The sequence below is a fragment of the Lygodium microphyllum genome, unplaced genomic scaffold (assembly GCF_053477565.2).
Source record: "Lygodium microphyllum isolate KBCC unplaced genomic scaffold, Lygodium_microphyllum_v1.1.10 scaffold_222, whole genome shotgun sequence".
NCBI lineage: Eukaryota > Viridiplantae > Streptophyta > Polypodiopsida > Schizaeales > Lygodiaceae > Lygodium > Lygodium microphyllum.
In genome coordinates this window covers 102,553-122,213 of record NW_028229705.1, presented here as the reverse complement: position 1 = coordinate 122,213, position 19,661 = coordinate 102,553, and the positions used below count along the sequence as shown (strand labels likewise).

Below are 19,661 nucleotides of genomic sequence, written 5' to 3'. Positions count from 1 at the left end.
AGATCTGCCCTCAACATGATTGGTAAGATCCTCTCTAGCCAAAACAATATACCTCATCTGCCATAGACCCATAGGCATAGTAACCAAATCAACTACCCACTTATAATGAATGCATAGCGGATAGGTCGGATGAAGCTCATCTCGATGACGCACTACCGAATACATTTGGCAGTCCCTACAAGTCTCTACAAAGTGAGAAACATCTCTATACATGCCTTTCCACCAATATTTCTCCTTGATTTTCTCATAAGTAGCCCACACTCCTCTATGACCAGCCCAAGGACTCTCATGAAACTCCCTCATCACCTGTAACTGTGTCCCTCTATCGCAGACAACCCGCAAAGGTAATCCGCCTCTTTTCTTTGGATGCTTCCAAAGAAATCCGTCCTTGAGAAAATAACCATAGGCTTTCCTTCTGATCTTCTTGAACTCTTCATCTGTCCATTCATCTCTTTTACTTAGTGTACTAAGGTACTTGCCAATCTGCAACCAATCTCCAACATAAAGTTCTTCTATGAAAGCCACAATATCATAGACATGACAAACATGATCAACCATAATGGCTGAAATTTCTACATCATCCTCTTCTGCAAATAGCATCTCCTCATCATCATATCTGGCTCTCGACAGCATATCTGCCACTGGATTATCCTTCCCTACTATGTGTTTAAATTCTAGATTTAATGACTTGATGTATGCAATCCATCTCAACATAGCTATATCCGGAGTAGAGAAACTCGTAATCATACCAATCAATGGCAAGCAATCTGTCTCTACCACAACTCAAGCTCCAATAAAGTACTCCTTGTCACATTTGAGAGCCGTAACAATCCCCAATAACTCCCTCTTGATTTGTGGATATCTCCTCTGTCTCTCGTTTAGGACTTTCCCCCCAAACCGAATAGCATACCTATTTCCATCTGCATCATTTTGACCCACAGCCCAACCTATGCCAATTGGACTAGTGTCAACTGTCAATACAATAGGCCTTCCGCAATTATAATCCGCTTTCCTGAGAGTAGGAGCAATCTGCAATAACTTCTTTAATTTCCGCATGGCTCTAGTGTGGCTCTCATCCCAATAGAATTTCTACCCCTTTCGAAGCAGCTGATATAGACAATCTGCTATGTCTACAAAATGAGGTATCCAAATCATATAAAACACACAAGCTCCAATGAATCTCCGCACCTCTGAAGTGGTAGAACAATACTCCACAATCTTGCCTATAGCATCCACCTTATCACGTGAGGGTTTCCTGCCATAATATCCACACATATGTCCAACAATGATAACCTCATTCACTCTAAAAACAGATTTTTGCCCTGAAAGTGTCAAGTTCACTTCTTCTAACCTGGCCAAAATCTTCTCACAAGCTGAAATATGATCAGCCACAAAGTATCTACATCCCTGCTCATTTAGACTCTCATTCTTCTCTTCTTCTGCACACCACTTAATGGGCACATCATCCAAGAAAGGCATAGTAAGCTGAGGTATATAATCACAAAGAACCTTATGCATGGCATTCATCATATGCGCAACAGAATTAGTGGCACCTTGAGGCAAGGTACACATCCTGACAAGCCCAATAGGAGTTCTCATGGTGGTTATGTCCCTGCTTTCCGAAGCCAGCTGAAACTGATCATATCCTGAATACAAATCACCTAAAGAATAGATGGCACGTCCAGCAAATGCTTCTGCAAACTCATCCACAACTCGACCTATACCAACATTCCTGATAGTAACTCTGTTTACTGGCTGCATGTCCTGTATAAATCGGAGAGTACCATTCTTCTTTGGAACCGTAAACCACCTGTTTGAGTATGGTGCAGATGAAGGTTCAAGAATTCCCATCTTGATTTTCTCATTCAATAAATCAATCAGCTTTGGAAGGTGTGCTTTAGGCACTGGAATAGGTCGAAGATTCCATGGAATATGAGGAATAGTAAAAATGACCATAGGAGCAACAATATCTGGATTCACACATCCAATCTCATGCGGGAAAAAAGCAAATCCCCTTCCATGTCGCTCAAGCATCTCCTAAAAGCATTGCTTCTCTGTAGGTAGCAAGAAATCACCATTTCCAATTTTCAGTTCAGCAAGAGTCTCTGCTGAAAATTTATGACCAATATGCTCCGGATTCCTCAAAATTGGCTGTTTGGCAGCCCTCTCTATTTACTGATCACTGTCAAGTGAAAGCGGTACAGCTATCGGCTTCACCTTCTTATCCACAGTTTTGTATTTCGTGTCAACCCTGGCTTCATTATGCTCTTCTGCATTACTCAACGCTTGCTGTAAATCAACAATTCTGCACTTCAATGGCTGAATATCCTCAGCCCTCTGCTCTATGGACTGCATAGAAACAGCCCTAAACTCTGAATGCTGAAATATTTTAGCAGTAAACTCTGTTGGCTAAAAGTTTTTAGCCCTCTGTGTCTCTGTAAGCTGATCATAACGAGTTGGAAACGCTTTTTGCTGAATTTCTTCAGCACTCAACACTTTTTGCTGAGCCACCTCAGCCTCTGACTCAATTTGTGACACAAAATCTGCAATTTCATGAAACATGTCCAGGGATTGCACTAATACATTAATGTGACAACTCTGCATATCAGTTTTTAGCATATCTTTCATCTCTTCCATCGTATCTGCACAAATCATATTGTCATACATCCCATCTATATGGTCATCATCCTCTAAAATTCCTACATTTTTCAAATTTTTCTCCTTCCTGCATATGTACTGCCTGGCAGCTCTAGGCAACCTAGAAATCTTCTGATAGCTCATTGAACTATTTGCTGAAATCCCAACAGAACCGGAGGAGAAAACACTGCTGCCAGGAGGCGAGAACTCCAATCTTCTCTGCTCTGTACCACCGTCGTCTCGCGAAACAGCGGTACCTAATGAAAACCCGAATCCCTCACAGTGGGCAAAGGTGCATCTCTAAGAGTATCCCTGTTTCTAACATGGTTCACACACACAGTCATAAATTGAACTGCTCTCATACCATCTTTACTGCGAATCCGTGCATAAGCAGATCCATCATCCATTACCTTTGTTTCCATGTGCATCTCTGTGATGAATGGCTATCCAAGAATTATAGGATAAGAGCATGAATCGTGCACAAAGAAATGGAAATCCTCCTCTACATCTCCAATAGAAACCTTGACACTGGGACAGGCAGCATACAAATCACCTGCAGTGTTATTGGCAGCTCTCATATGCCACCCATGCTCTACATCCATAGGCCATCTGCTACTTTACCTGCGAAAAAATAGAAGCATTCTCAACCATAACCTCATCCTCATCCTCATCCAACTCCGCAATCAAAACTCCCTGTGTATCAGTGGTAGGCAATGCATGTCTTTTCCTCTTCAAAACCTCCTGAAACTGATCTTGAAACTCTCTTTTTGAGATGCCCAAAACCTCAGAAATAGTGAAAGTCACCTCACTGCCAAGTATCTTGTCATTAAAAATTTTATTCATATCTGTAGATGTCTCAATATCGGACATCAATCTAGATCGTGGCTACTTTCTCTCTCTAGGTTCTTGCCTCTTTTCTCTCTTTTGAGCATCTTCCATCTGTCGATCTAGCCCTCGTCTCAAAGACGGTCCTGCAGTAGGTGGAGTAACAAACTCACCCCCTCTAGTCTTTTTAGCTGCACTTAGACTTTCTTCATCCCTCTTACGCTTCTCCTCAACAAGTACATCTGCTCCCTGAGACTTAGCCAAATAAGCATAAATAGAGTACCTGTCAACAGAGGCGAATCCCAACCTGTCTCAGATCTGATGCTAGAGCCTGCACTAGTCAAAACAGTTTGCTGAATTTTTCCCTTGTTTGCAGTCTCCATAGCATAAGTCCATAGTGCTGAGACTGAGTCTCTGATCCCTTCTCAACCTGGACTCCATATGTAGAAGCATCACCTCTAGCTGTCACATAAGAAGTACGCGCAGCCATGTCATCCACTAACTTCTTCATTCCACCTTTACCAAAGTTGGCAGCAAGTGGAGCTCCTGTTTCAGTCAACCAAATCTTACCATCTTGTCCCCAAAATACCAAATTCTTCCTCCTTGCATCCTGAAAAGATTCACAATCCCTGCAATGCTGATGGTCCGTACTATCACACCAAATACATCTCCCATCTCTCCTAGGTGCAGTAGGAGCACTCCTAGGTGCAGTAGGAGCACTAGAAGTAGTAGTAGGCGCAGTCGAAGCAAACTGATCTTTCAATTTTCCCACCAACTCCGCTTTAACTGACTCCAGTGTCAAATCCATTATGCCTTTGATTATGTCATCAAGAGAGGTAGGCACCGATGGAGCGGATGGTTTTGGAGCAGAAGGTGCAGGCATCGGTCGTGGAACAGGAGGAATAGGAGGAGTAGAAACAGTAGGCACTGACATAGGCCAAGAAACTGGCTGAGGAGGAGAAGAAATAACAGGGATACAAGCAGGCATAGGAGAAAAAGAAGGTGTCGGTGTCATAGAACCATTCTATAGGCGGGTCTTCCATATCCTCCTCTTGGTCAAAGTCGAGACTGCATCTTGGGCAACCTGCCAATCTGTTTTAAGTCCCATAGGCTTCGTGCGATCCTCAAGAAGCTCTCCCAATTCTTCCTGAAGAGCAGGATCTGCAGCTTGCAAGAAAAGCTCAACTTTTTCAACATCCAATGCTCTTTGTTCAATGGCATCAAGCTGACTATACCTCTCTTCAAATTCTCGAATCAACTCTGAAGCAGCTAGACCTTTGTTTGGCATGTAGACCCACTCTCGAAATGACGGCCGAGTAGCCATACCAAAGTCCTCAAGGAAATACTCTTCTTTCAGGGCCTTCTTAAAATCTTGCCAATGCAAATTTTGAATAAAAAGATCAGTCACTTTTGCCCTCAAGGCGGGTGTGACAAGACGAAGGAAGTACTTACTCATAAGTCCAGCTGAAACTCCAAAAAACCCCATCTTGATCTCATATGTCTTCAAATATGCTGAAACATTACGGCCATCAAATAGCTTCTTCTCATTCTCAACTGCTTCAATCGCCTTAGTCGCGTTGTTTGCATTCTCCTGCTCCGAATAGAGTTGCCTTTGCTGAGACAACTGCTGTTGATGCAATTGTTGCTGCTGTTGCATATACAATTGTGTCTGCTGATTTTGCAGCTGCATATACATAGACATATTCTACAAAATTTGCTTTAGATCATCTGTTGAAGTACTTGGCACAGCAGTCATTGATAGAGCTGAAGTAGAGGATGCAGCTGAAATTGTAGAAGAGGCTGAAATAGATGCTGAAGTATCTCCCATCCTGAAATTTCTGCGATGCTTTCACGTCAGGTTCACCAAAGATGTCGAAGGGTTTTTGAAAACAAAGTTGCGACCAAATTTTGCAAATCCAAGTATTTGTCCAGCTCATCTTATGAGATAATTGACAGCTACAATTGAGACTCATGAAAGGAACTGGATACATAGCTCTGAAGCTCCTAGTTCACTCAAGAAGCCATGGCAATAACATCACAGAAATGCAGCAAATTCTTTCTTAATGCAGAAAGATTTTTAGTCATCTTTTTCCGGTCCAGTTATGAGCTTCGAATCAAAGTAAATTTGCAGTTTTAACAACCTGATACGATATTTGGATTGCATGACATTGTTCTTTTTGTTGTTATGTGAATAGGCTGCTTGGTGCAGGGGTGCTTCTTCACTTCAATTTCAGTACTGGTCTGAAAATTTACATCAAGAAAGATTCTTGAAGGGGAAAGCCAGTAGCATGAAGGGAAATGTTGCTGTAATTGAATAATTGTTTCTCCATCTATATACTGATATTTAGCCACATATACGACATCCTTACACCTTCCACATTCGCTGAAGCAGAAAGTATCTCTATAATGCTGATGGGGTGCAGTCCCTTGTTTTCTTTACTTCAAACAATCCAGCAACTGTTCCAAAATCGGACTTTTGCAACTCCCCAGGGCGACTAACAATGACAACTCCACAAGCTTTATATCATTGGTTTCTCCCCTGGATCACCTCCATCTACCGATTTTGTCACTTCAAGGATTCGTAATTCTCCTTTAGGATGAGATAAATCAATCTTGTGATTCTCCTTTTTCAAATTGCAGAGATCTTTCCTCCCACAGGTCCCTTTCAGTCCATCAATTCAGGTCCATGAGAAATTAGCACCAAGTTGATGTCTTTTGACTTAGGCTCAGGTCTCTGGAAACGACCGATGTCAATATCCGCTCTCAAAGTCTCTCTAAATCCTGTTATTCTATCATAGACATCTGCTGCAGATTCTCCATCTGGAAATCTGTAAAAGAACCGATCATATCGCAGGCGTATTTCTTTTTCTGCTCGCATCTTTTCTCTATCTTGGAAATTTCCTATGCACAAAATATTTACACTTCCACCAATAATTTGATCCTCGTCTTATGCAACAACATCCACCTGTGGAGAGTCCTGATACTTGACCTTGAAGATCAGCACCATGGATTGAGGTTCTGAACAATTCAGCCTGTCGAGTGGAGCCTCGCTGGGCCCTTGCAATCATGATCTGGACCAAAACGATGCTTTAAACAAACCTCCTGTTTACAGTCCTTGCACACAAACTTGTTGGAATATGTAAGATTTTCCCAGAAAATCGAGAAGGTTGCCGTCGTCCACAGAGCAATGCTTGCCCAGATCGGGGAACTCAAGTGGGCCCTGGCCTTCCTCCCAAATTAGTTTTTCTCCCCATCCAACTAGTAAAGCAGGCCCAAATTGGCTTTTTCTGAAAATAGCATCTTGTTTAGGCAGTTGATTAAAAACATTTCGTGCATCTTCCATCCTCCCACATTTCATTGCATGTCCCTAAAGAGATCCAAGGCAGTGAGACTGAATCCATTTTGAATATATCCTGACATTAAAGCATTCCATGACACTTTATTTTTTTCCAGCAAGCCCTTGAAGACTTTATGCGCTTCGTTTAAACTTCCACATTTTACATACATGTCCACAATCGTGCTTCCAATAGCAACATCTGATTTTAGTCATTGCCGTATCATATGATCATTTAACAGCCTACCTCACCTTATGCATTTGATGCTGCCACATGCCTTCATAAGGCACAGAAAAGTCACTCTGTCTGGTCTAATGCCTTCTTATTTCATCCTCTCGTAACATTCAAGAGCAACAAGACCAAGCCCATGTTCAGTGCAGCCTGCAATCATGGCACTCCAGGAAACAACATCTTGATCTACAAGCATACCAGATTTTGCATACATGTCAACCAGAGCATTATTAATTAATTCCTCTTGCTCCAAACCCTCTTCACTATACTACCTACGCATAACAAAAGTATAATCACAACAACTAAATATGTACAAATTATCAAATCCCACACACAACTTTTGGGTGGTTTTCACACCTCGAATGCGCAACAATACGACACCGGGATGAGCAAGCTAAGGATGAGATGTCCTTTCTTCGTAGAAAGCCATGGAGGGATGTTGTAGTTGACAAGCACTATAGGCCACACACTATAAGAAGTCGAGCGTAGACCGAATGGGTTCACACCATCCATGGCGAGACCGAGCCGAACATTCCTTGGCTCTCGCGCAAAGCCTAGGAAGGTAGACTCAATGTGGCTCCATGCGCACGAATCCACTGATATTCGTTGAACTCCATTCGTGGACCTATTTTGCACATGCCACGTTGTCAAGCTTGCCATGCCAGGCGTGCAAAACATGTGGTTTATGCGGGGGATGAGCGGAAAGTGTCTGAGAACTTTTTGAGGGATGGTTTGCCCTTGCAAATCCTGTCGATACCTGTGAGCACCACACTTTGGACATGTCTCCATAGTCTCGTATTCATCTCGAAACAGTATGCAGTCGTTGATATATGTATGGATGTTATTGTAGTCCATGCCAAGCTTCCGTAAAACATGTCGTGCATCATCACGAGACTCAGGCATGGTATTTGCAGGTGGTAATATATGATATTTCAATAACCTGAAAAAAATCATAAAACACCTTGAAAAAGCACAAATGTTTGCAATAATACTGTTAAAAAAAAAATCAATGAAGCCTATGTGCAAGGTACCTGAATAACTCAGTCAAGCTCGTATCGCTCCAACCGTATTTTGCTTGCACACTTAAGAGTGCAAGCAATGTCTTCAACTGAGATACTCGGCACCCATCATATAATGGTATGGATGCTTCCTCTCTAAGCGGGTCAGATGTCTCAACATCCATGGGAATCAATGCATCGATCATTGCCTCCATCTCAGGCTCCAAGATTGTAGGTAGGTCGGGAAGGTTGTCTGTCTTCTCTGGCATTGACGGTATAGATGGGCCTTCCGAGTGGTGGATTGGCTCCTGCAATCCATCCATCGCACGTCCACGAACTCTTCTAATTGGTCGCAAAGGGTGCACTCCCCCTTGGGTCGAGACATCACCCCCTTGGATAGAAAATTTGCCAACAAGACCCAATCTTATTGTGTAGGGTTTTCAATTAGCTTGCAAGTACAATGCATGATTAATATTAACTTCAAATTACCGTTTGCTGAAAATCCACAATCGCCTGATCAATGATCTTAGATTGAAACTCGCCAAATCGTCGTACGTGTTCTATAGATAATCGGCGTTTTCGTCTAATTGCCAACTTGCATTGAGAGCAAGGACATGGGACACGCTGATTAAGATACGTCTCACGATCTTGAACAATAAGACCTTCGTTTTCCATCTTATCTACATTACAGCAAATGAGGCTTAAATGGATAGCTTTATGGAGATGTACGTCAAGTTGCAAGTTGACCATAAATCTTGCACTGTACATAGTAGTTGAGAGATTTTTTGATGTTATATCTCGGCCTTGTATCATGCTCAAGGATTTGTTTGTCCTGGTAGATAATTATTCATTATTGTAAAAAACTGCACTAGAGGGCTTTGAGTATAAGTAATCCATTTATGAGCATAATTGAGGATCTCTTAGTCTAATAATAAATCAGTCTCAACAAAAAGCATCTTAGAAATGTGGTTTTTTTGTCCTAGGATCACGTATTAAAATTAATGCCATCTATGAAATTTATCAACTATAGTAATAAAATTTATTTCAATCAATTCTACTCATAGTCATAAGACCTGAGAGAAAATATCCTATACTCAATTTAATGGATTTTTCTTCTATAACAATACTTTTGGGTTCATTTTGATGAAGTACCGTAATGACCATTAGCTAGGGTATCATTTTCTTTTAGTCCTTCTGTTGACTAGTTGGCATGATTTCTAATTTGTTATGCCTATAAAGTTAATATAAAAACAATGAATTATGCATATCACAATTAGATCCCCTACTTGGACATTATGAGGGACATGACCAATTTTAAGCCATCTTAAAGAGTCACCAATGTACGTGGCCCATGGCAAAGCACATTGCATACCATTATCGATAAGTCTATTATCGTGCATCTTAAATCTCCTAATTAGACTTTATAAACAGTATGACTAATTTTTAGCCCCCTTAAGGAGTCGATGTAATGGTACCCATAAAAAACGTAAAGTGGATACCATTACCATAATCATGGATATGCTATCATTCCAATATATGTTATCTTTCACTTTCTCTCCCTCTCCCTCCCTCTCTTTCTCTTTCTCTCGTATTTCCTCTCCCTCTCACAATATATCTTAACACTCTCCAAAAGCAAAAGGGAGAGGGAGAGAGAGAATGCACTCTCCCTCCCTCTCCCTCTCTTTCTCTTTCTCTCCCTCTCTCATTTCCTCCCCCTCCCTCTCCCTCTCCCTCTCTTTCTCTTTCTCTTTCTCTCCCTCCCACTCCCTCTCCCTCTCCCTCTCTTTCTCTCTTAATCTCTCGTTTCCTCTCCTAAACAAGCAAAAAAGAAAGTGATTTAAACATTAAACAAGCAAAAGGGAGAGGGAGAGAGAGAATGCACTCTCCCTCTCCCTCCCTCTCCCTCTCTTTCTCTTTCTCTCCCTCTCTCATTTCCTCCCCCTCCCTCTCCCTCTCCCTCTCCCTCTCTTTCTCTTTCTCTTTCTCTCCCTCTCTCTCCCTCTCCCTCTCTTTCTCTCTCATTTCCTCTCCTAAACAAGCAAAAGAGAGTGATTTAAACCTTAAACAAGCAAAAGAAAGAGAGAGGGAGACTCACCGATGAGATATGGCGAGCGTGGGGCGGCTTCTCTTTGCGATGAAGGCTCCTCCTCTCCTTCATGAACAACGGTGGTGGCGGTGGCGACAAGTCTTCTTCCTCTCCTTCTCTCATGACGGTCGCTCTCTCCCTCACTCTCGCTCTCAAAACTCACAAGCCGCAAACGCGAAATGAAAACCGCACTCAGTTTCGACCGTTTTTTTTCCCTGTGGAGCGTCGCTATTTGCGATGCAAATAGCGATTCAAATAACGACTCCAATAGCGACCCCAATTGTGACGCCGCTATCTGCCATCGCTAATCGGAGTCGCTACTAGCTCAAATCCTTGTAGTGAAACTAGGAACAAAGCACACAAAATGTATGTGTATGGCTCCACCATTAATCTCAAAGCTGAAAAGAAACCATAAATTTCTCTCTTAATAATGAACAAATTTGTCATCTTCATCATCTTCATCGATTCAAATTTGTCATGAACAAAAGAAAGAGTAAAGGGAAAAGAGGAGAGAGGAAAGAGAAATATTTTCACCTTTCAAAAGGAGAATGTGTGGGTCTTGGAAGAAAGAAGAGAAAGAGACGCAGAATCAGTCGTGTTGTCCACCCCACTTTTCCTCTAAAGACACACAACCCTTCATATTTTTATTATTTCTTTGAATTTTTGATACATTTGTATTCGTAAAGCTTTAGTCTTTACATTTCAATTCTTTTTAAATTTTTAGAAGTGCATGCACGTGCACTTTTGTATATACCATTTATTTATGATGGATGTGGATGTGGTCCCCTCACGTGTAAGGGTGTATTTTAGTGATTTTGCAACAAGTAAATATTATTCCCTTTACAAAAGATGAAAGTGTGATATATGCATGGATATTGTTGTGCACTATTTTTGTGCTTCTTTTGGTGTCATCACTTGACTATCAGATTATAGAGGAGATATGGTCTAGAAAAGCTCCATGAGCTTTCAACCATATTCATAAGTACAAGCTCAATAATATAGATTCTAAGTCAATAAAATGCAACTTTCTTGGTTATGGAGATCTAGGCAAGATGGGATATTGCCTATGGAATTCGTAGACTTGGAAGGCCATCCATAGCCATGATGTTATATTGCATGAGGAGAAAATGTATAAGCAGCTTAAGTAGGTAGTTGAGGTTCACAGGGTGATATTTTGGGAGGATCCTCCTTCTCTCATACAACCAACTAGATAGGAGCCTACAATTGATGCTCCAATGGTCCATGACCTGATGTTAGATAGGATATACATGCCCCAAAGCTTGTTTTGCAATGGTCTACTAGAGATAGACGCAAGTCTAATTAATTTCCACCTTTCATGGAATATGTTATGGTGACATATTCTAGTAAGCCTCTTACCTATGATGAGGCCATGTGTAGAGCTGATGTAGTTAGAGAATGACTCATTATTTGGAAAAAAATCATATGTGGGATTTGGTTCCTTTGCCTAATGAAAACATGCTTTTCCGTGCAAGTGGATGTACAAGTTGAAGAGTATCCATGGGCGGCCTAAGCTAGTATATATGGCCAGATTGGTTGCCATGGATTTTAAGCAGGACCATGGTGTTGACTTTGATGAGATATTCTCTCCTATAGTCAAGATGACTACCTTGTGCTTAGTATTGACTTTGGTTGCATAGTTAGATATGGACTGTTATCATATGGATGTAAAGATGGCTTTGTTATATGGGGGCTTGCATGATGAGATTTATATGTAGTTGCCTAAGGTATTTGGGGATAAAAATATGGAACACCTAGTGTGCAAGTTGAGAAAGATTCGTTATGGCCTTAAGTAGATACCTAGAAAATGATACCACAAGTTTGATGTGTTTATGCATTCATAGGGATATACTTGCAGTTATATGGTTCCATGTTTATGCACGAAGAAGGCCCATGAGATGGTAGGCTTATAAATTTGATACTCTATATGGATGATATATTGATTGCTGAGAATGCTTATGAATGAGCTAGATACCTTGAAGACTCAATTTAAGAAGAGCTTTGAGATGAAGGATATGGGATAGGCCTCACATATTCTTGGGATGTACATCATGTGTGATTGCTGTATAAGGGGCTCCTTTACTTATTAGAGAAGGACTACATCTAGAAGGCCCTTGAACGGTTTCATATACAAGATGTTAAGCTTATTGGTTGTCCTTTACCTTCTAATGTGAAGGTTAGTCAAGCCAATTATCCATAATTTGATCACTAAAAGGCCGACATGGCCAAGATCCTTATGCATCAGTATTGGGTAGTTTGATGTATACCATGCTAGCCACTCATCCTAATATAGCATCTATAGTGGGATTTGTAGCAAGCTATATAGCTACACCTAGTATGCGGCATTAGGATACCATGAAGGGTATCATGAGGTATCTTAAGGGCATTGCACATATGTAAATTTGTTATGGTGGCCACGATATAGGAGTCATGGGATACATTGACTATCATTATGCAAGACATGCAAGAAAGTAGGAAGTCCACCTTTGGCTATGTCTTTACCTTTTGTTGAAGGTGTTCTTTTTTCGATGTCTAGGGTGCAAAAATGCATACCCCTATCTACTATAGAGGTAGAGTATATTGTAGTAGCTTGTAAGGAAACTCTCTAGTAGCAAACCTTGGTGCTATTGATTTGGTCCCTACACTACATTCAAATTTTATAGGTGATTTTCAGATGATATGGATGGGGAGTACATTCATGCAATGATAAGAGAGGTAAATTATGAAGAAAAAATGTGCAAATTGTCATGGTTGAAGTGTGATCATAATAGAAGTACATGGAGAATTGATATTGATGAAGATATTTGGAGGGATTGGAACTTGTGTTGCATGGTAATGTCAAACTTTGAAGTTACAAAGAGAAGGAGAGTAACATTATCAATTGGAGAGTCTATAGATGTTCCAATAGTGTGGAGATCACGTGATGTAACTTGACTGCTTTAGAGAGAGATGGTGTATGTGTGTTGCATTCTTGGAGATCCAAATGGGTGCTAGTAGCATTGGTCATAATGGACATCATTATCTGATCACCATCCCATTGTGTGTATCATAATGCTTTATCTATGGGTGTTTGTATATTAGGAAAGTATCTCATGGATATAGCTCATGTTGTGTCTCATGTATAAGTAGTTGGACCTTTGTGTGTATGTGTGTATGTGTGCATGTGTGATTATTAAAAAATGAGAAAATTTCTTGCTTGAAGAAGATTAATGTATGGATATAATCTCTTGTTTGAGGAATACTAGCATATAAAGTTGTAAATTTGATTTTAGCTTGTGTCTTGTTTGATTTTAGCTTGTCTCATGGTTTGTATAGTTGTACAGAAAAGTGTATAATTGGGTCAAGAGCAATGAGATTGGCAATGATTTACGGTTTCATAATAATAAAGATGACAAACATAGAATTTTAGAGATCATAGATCAAAACTATGATCAAATTTTACCCCTTGAGTTTCCTGGTGCTACTTATCTTTGGAAAAAGGAGGATGTATATCTGTACTATCTTTCTGTTGCTCAAAATCTCAGAAAGAAACTCAAGAGGAAAAGATCATCTTTGGTGGATATATATTTGGTAAGCATACTTATTTATCAAATTTTCTCACCATAGATTATATACATAAGAAATTGGTATTGATTGGCACAACTATGTTTTTTTAATAGAAGAATCATAGCTTCGAGCAAGTAGATATGCAACAAAAACCGGTAAGATTTGCAATTTTCATCTCAAGTTTTATTTTTTCTATTGTATAATTTTTATTATCTTTATCTTTATTATAATCATTTCACTTTAAGTTTCTTAGATATATTTACCTTTCATTATATTTTCTCTAAAATTTTAGGATACAAGTGAGGAGGTGTATTATCCACAACTTATGGTGGAAGAACAATGTATCTTTTCTGAGAATAGTGCAACACATGTATGTACATCGTTCACCCATTTAAATATTTTGATATTTGGAGTTTTTAGTTTTTGATATTGACTTCAATTTTCTTGCTTGTACTAGTTGGAATCTCACAATGGTGGTCCGCCTCTTGTTTCAATTTTTGCTTCCGAAAAATGTCAAAAAAATAATGAAATGGTTAGTATATCTTGGTTTGTAGTCTTTTTTCATTTGATTGTCTCTAATACTTAACGTATGTTTCAGGACTATTTAAAATCAAATCATAGTTTTATGGAGCTACTACAAGGAATTCCATCTGTATGAGGAATATATACATATATTCTTAATTTTTGTATACTTTTAAATTAAAAGATATTCCATTTTAAGTTTTACTTTTCTTGTATTATAGGGTTCATGTAGTAGTGAACACTCTCTTCCACAAGATATGATCCAAGATCCTGAGGAGGTTGAAGTAGCACGAAAAAGTCTTCGTGTACGAAAGGTATGCTTAGCCATCTCTTGATATTTTATTTTAATATATGCATTTAATAAATTATATCTAATTACAAACTTATTGTGATAAGATGAGCGAGAAAATGCAGCAAACCAAGCAAAAACAAAAGGAGAGTAAGGGCAAAAATAAGAAATTATCTAAGGTACTTCTTTGCATTTCTTTTTACTAATTGTGGCATAATTTTATTTTGTTAACTTTATTTTCTTGTCTATACTATAGACTCTCGATCATGTTGAGCCATCAAAAAGTGTAGATCCTTCTAATGTGGAATTGCCATCAAGAACTTCATCGGCAACTCAATGTTATTAAATATTAAGACAATAGAGTAGCTAATTAAATTATGATGTAGTAGCACACTAATCTATGTTGTATTTCTAAAATGCAGGTTGTTAATGCATTTGAAGAGGAAGACGAAGAAACTATTCTCCTCAAATATTTAGACATCCAATCCATTGATGAGCTATCTGCATCGTTAAAATCTACATATGGTGTTATTAAGAGAGATCCTACTTTTTTAGGAGGACGCAATGAGCAAACATTACCAACCATGAGAAAAGCTCTTGTGGATTGGTTACTCTATAGAGAGAAAATTCATGTCACAAAAAATCACAATAAACCTTTGAGTATTGATGATATATGTATCTTGAATTGACCTCTTTATTAGTGAAGATAACATCTTTTAATTCTTTCTATTATTTTGATTTATATTTTTTATCATAATAGCAATTCTTAAAACTATCTACATGATTGCAACTAGTTTTCTTATATATAAGAAATACTATATGATTAGTTCTAACTAGTTTGTTTATATAGTAAAATTTCACTACATAGATAACTAGAGAATTTAGAAATTCCTATACAGAAATATTTTACTATATCACTAACTTGTAAAGTGTTCCACCTTTACTATATGAGACTTTTTCTGGATACTTTGATAAGTATCTAGAAAATTTCTCTTTTTTTTCTATATGGATAGGTGTCTGAAGTTCCTTGTGTCATCAAGACTTTACTACGAGGCACTCGACTTTCTAGAGAAACATTGTCAAAGGCCATGGCAGATTACGTGGAGATGGATGATGTTGGTTTAGACAGCGCCATCCAGATTCATGGGAGATTCAATATGCATGTATATCGTGGAGAGGGTACATCCTCCCAGCCACATGTAGGAGTGGAGAATTTTTCTCATGCACACACTACAGCGCATCAATAAGCTTCTCGATTGATAAAATAGTAATGTCATCTTTTTTTTACATATAGAATTCTTAATATATATATCCTTTTGATGTCTTTGTTTGTTTACACTACAACAAAAAGGCCTCATAGATGTACTTTTAGACGCCATTTTTGAATATAGAGAAAAACTTACGGGCGTGTTTATCCGCCCGTGTATTTGCACGTCTACTGTGTCGTGTCTATAATCGCATGTATGAACGAATTTACATGTAAAAATAGACGCGCTAATAGACGCACATATACACACATGAATACATGCGCATAATAAATCAAAATTGCTATTTATTTAATTCATTTTTTGCGTCTATTAGCGCGTCTATTTGGCAGTTAGACGGGCATATAGATACGCTTATAGACGTGCTTTTACAAAAAACACCCGTAGACGCGAACGGAAAACAAAAAATCTCGTTTAAAAAAAAAGATATCTAATTTCTTTTTTAAATTTGAATTATCTAGCGCGTATACTCTGCACTGTAGACGCCCATATAAACGCGCATTTTCTGCAATTTAGACGCACGGATAGACGCGCAAAACAGAACTCGAAAAAAAAAAACCAGAGAGCATGTGGTTGCAAAGTTCTCTGGTTTTCTTTCCCCCCCTCCCATACATCAGATTGTGCATTTGGGAAAAAGACAATGGATCTAAAAGCACGAGAATTGAAAATAAAAGTCCATGTATTCATTATAGATCAAAAGCATTTACATGGGAAGTTTAAGTGCTTGCGACCTAAAGTGTGGCCGCAAGTAGTAGGCTCAAAGATGGATCATACATATACAAGAAAACAAGGCCATAGAGGAGGTATGGTGCTTCTCTACGAATCTGAAGAAGAAACATCTTCGCTAGTACCACCATGGCTACTAGCGTCACTATCCCCCTCCTCGCTATGCTTCACATCCGGGTTCACCTACACACACAAAAGATCAAGGTTGCTTACGTAGACATGGTAGAGAAAAAGTTATAATTAGCTATACTTTTAATAGGAAAGTAAGAAAAACATACCTCCTCTGGCTGTCGAATCCTCATAGCTCGGTTGTATTGGTCCTCAGTGATGAGACCCCCCATTGCATACGAGTGTATAACCAATCCATGAAAGTAGGAATGCCCCCGTCGTTATTTACATCGGTTTGACATTTGGATCTTCTCTTTTTATGTCTACCAACTCGTTTGCTTGCAAGTTCCTCCTCGTATTTCTCAACAAATTGATGCATGCATTCGCTATTATAGACAATGAAAGTAGAAATATACAATTTATCTTAGACCTTAAGTCGAAAAGGGACTCCCTTACCGAACAATAGCTCATTTGACATGGTAGAAGATGACTCATTTGTCTATACGTGTGGAGCTTCAAAATCAGTTTTCTCAAGGTATTCACAAATGTAATACATGCATTCTTCAAACATCCATCCTTCTGCCATAGAACCCTCTGGTCTTACTTTTTGACATACATAACCTTTTGATACTCCCATAAATCTCTTGGCCCAAAACATCCATCGAGTGCTCACAACACCAACGAGCTCTATCTCGTCCACTAGATGGATAAGAATATGAACCTAGATATCAAAAAAGGAGGTTGGAAGTTCCTTTTCCATTAAACAAATAAGCTCTATACATTCACACTTCTTTTGTGGAATTGACCCTTTGGCAATCTCTTTAGATGTAATCCATCTATTAGTGAAAGAAAGAAGATATTAGAGATATTTTTGAATTAAGATGATATCAAATAAAATTTTACACTAAAAATTAAGGAGCAATAAATACCTTGAGCGACCCAGGGCGATATATTTCATCTCAGACTCCTCTTGTAGTACATCCATCAATAACAAGGGGTAGAACATGCTGCATACATGATTAATCCAATCAACAAAACATGAAAGAAAATAAATACTTGCAAATATCTAGATAGATTTACCTTCACAAAATTGTGTCAATCATGTGTTTTTAAACAAGACAAGCTCTTGTCATCTAGAGTGAACATGTTTTGACAAGATGCTCCATATCCTGTAGGCATACGAATTGACTGAATCTTCATGTTGATAGTCTCTAGCTCTTCTGTCATGAGCACCCATGGGGTAGGCTCATAGGTTGTCTCACATTGAGTTTCATCATAAAGTGGCCATAGATTGGGCTTTGAGTTTCAATCCTTTAAGTCATTTCTTGTTTCTGTTGTGTCTTTCAAGCCAACAAGGTGTTGCCATAACGAATGACCAATGTTCTTGAATATATGCATAGGATCAAGAAGATGACATATCTTCCAATCCTTCCAATATTCCAAAGTATACCATATCAAAGGACTTTGAGGTATAGCATGTTTTCCTCTTGCTTGCTTCTTCATAGCATCATCATCATCGTGGCTTATGATCTCTGACTTCAGATCGATAGTGAGTCCAACATTCCACTTTAGATGCCAATCCTTCGGTGTCATTGGTATTGGACATCTCCCTTTTTCTACATTTCCATTAAAATGTATGGCTTGCCTTCTATCTTGTAGATAATGATCTTCAGATAAAAATCATCTATATCAAAGATATATATTTTTGTTGAGGTTTTTGCTGTAAGTCGATCTCAGCCAATCACCACAAATTGGACAAGCTTTATAACCCTTCGTACATACCCTTGCATGGAAAACATAACAAAGGTGATTAGTGCAATGAACATTGTACAAAAGTATGAGACACTATATATATTTAAACCATTTACCTAAGCAAAAACTATATCCTAGAAAGTCGTGGATAGTCCATGCTAAAATTCCATGAACAATGAACTGTCTTTGACTAATGCTTCTAGACATATCCATGACATCAATCCCTCTCCACAAATCTTGAAGATTGTCGATAAGAGGGGTCAAATAAATTTTTTGGTCTTTAACTTGTCATTTTCTCAGAATTAAGAGTGAGAGCATTAAATGCTCTTTCTTAATGCTAAGATATAAGGGTAGATTATAGTTAATAACTACCACTGGCCATGTAGACCATTCACTTGATTTCATTGAAAATGGATTCACACCATCTAATGCTACACCCATCTTTCAATTGTGTGGTTCTTTTGCGAAATTTTCCCATCACAAATCAACATACTCAAATGTAGGACTATCTGATGGAATTTGCATTACTCCATCTTTGCTCTTGTGCTCCACTCCCCATGTCATAAGCTTAGCTAATCTGGGACTTTGGAACATATGTTTTGTATGCGGAGCCAAGAAAAATGTCTCAATACCTTTATAGGGACCTTACCTTTCTCCTCTTTATAATGAGACATTTGACATTTTGGACACGTTACACTATCCTCGTAATAACGTCTATATAAAATACAATCCTTGGGACATGTATGTATAGAAGAATAGTCAAGTCGAAGACTACTTATCATCTTCTTCACCTCATCATGTGATGCAGGAAGGGAATTGCTTGTCAGTAAGAACTTCTGAGAGATTAGCATGCAAGTTCATTAAAAATATGATCACTGACAATCAATCATGTTTAGAATGTAACAAAAAAATATGTTAGATTATTACATACTTCAAAAGTGTTGAAATGGATAGATTAATCCATCCAAAAGGATTTTGAAGATTAAGAATAAGTAAGCTTACACTTAGTGGTGTCAATTCTCTTATTGTGTAGATACGCTTTAGAGCTTCTTCTTGAAGATATTTCTCGTTGTTAGGAATATCACTTGTACTATCATTTTGATACCAATCCTCAATAAAATCAGACAAGCCATCGTCGTTATCAAAGATATCATCACACCCATTAAAGTGCTTAGAATATTGTTTATTTAGTCTTTCATACGCATAAGCATCACTCCTGCGTAGGATCCTCATGCACTCTATTGACATATGAGATATGTCATGTGAACGTTGATTTTTGACATTATCGATGTCATAATCTGGAATCTACGTATTTGAAGGTAA

The 19,661-nt window shown here is 38.7% G+C and overlaps 1 pseudogene; it reads right to left on the bottom strand.

The window, feature by feature from the left end:
• Positions 1–6,127: 6,127 nt before the first annotated feature.
• LOC148008262 (uncharacterized) lies at positions 6,128–18,779 on the bottom strand (annotated as a pseudogene).
• Between the last annotated feature and the right edge of the window lie 882 nt (positions 18,780–19,661).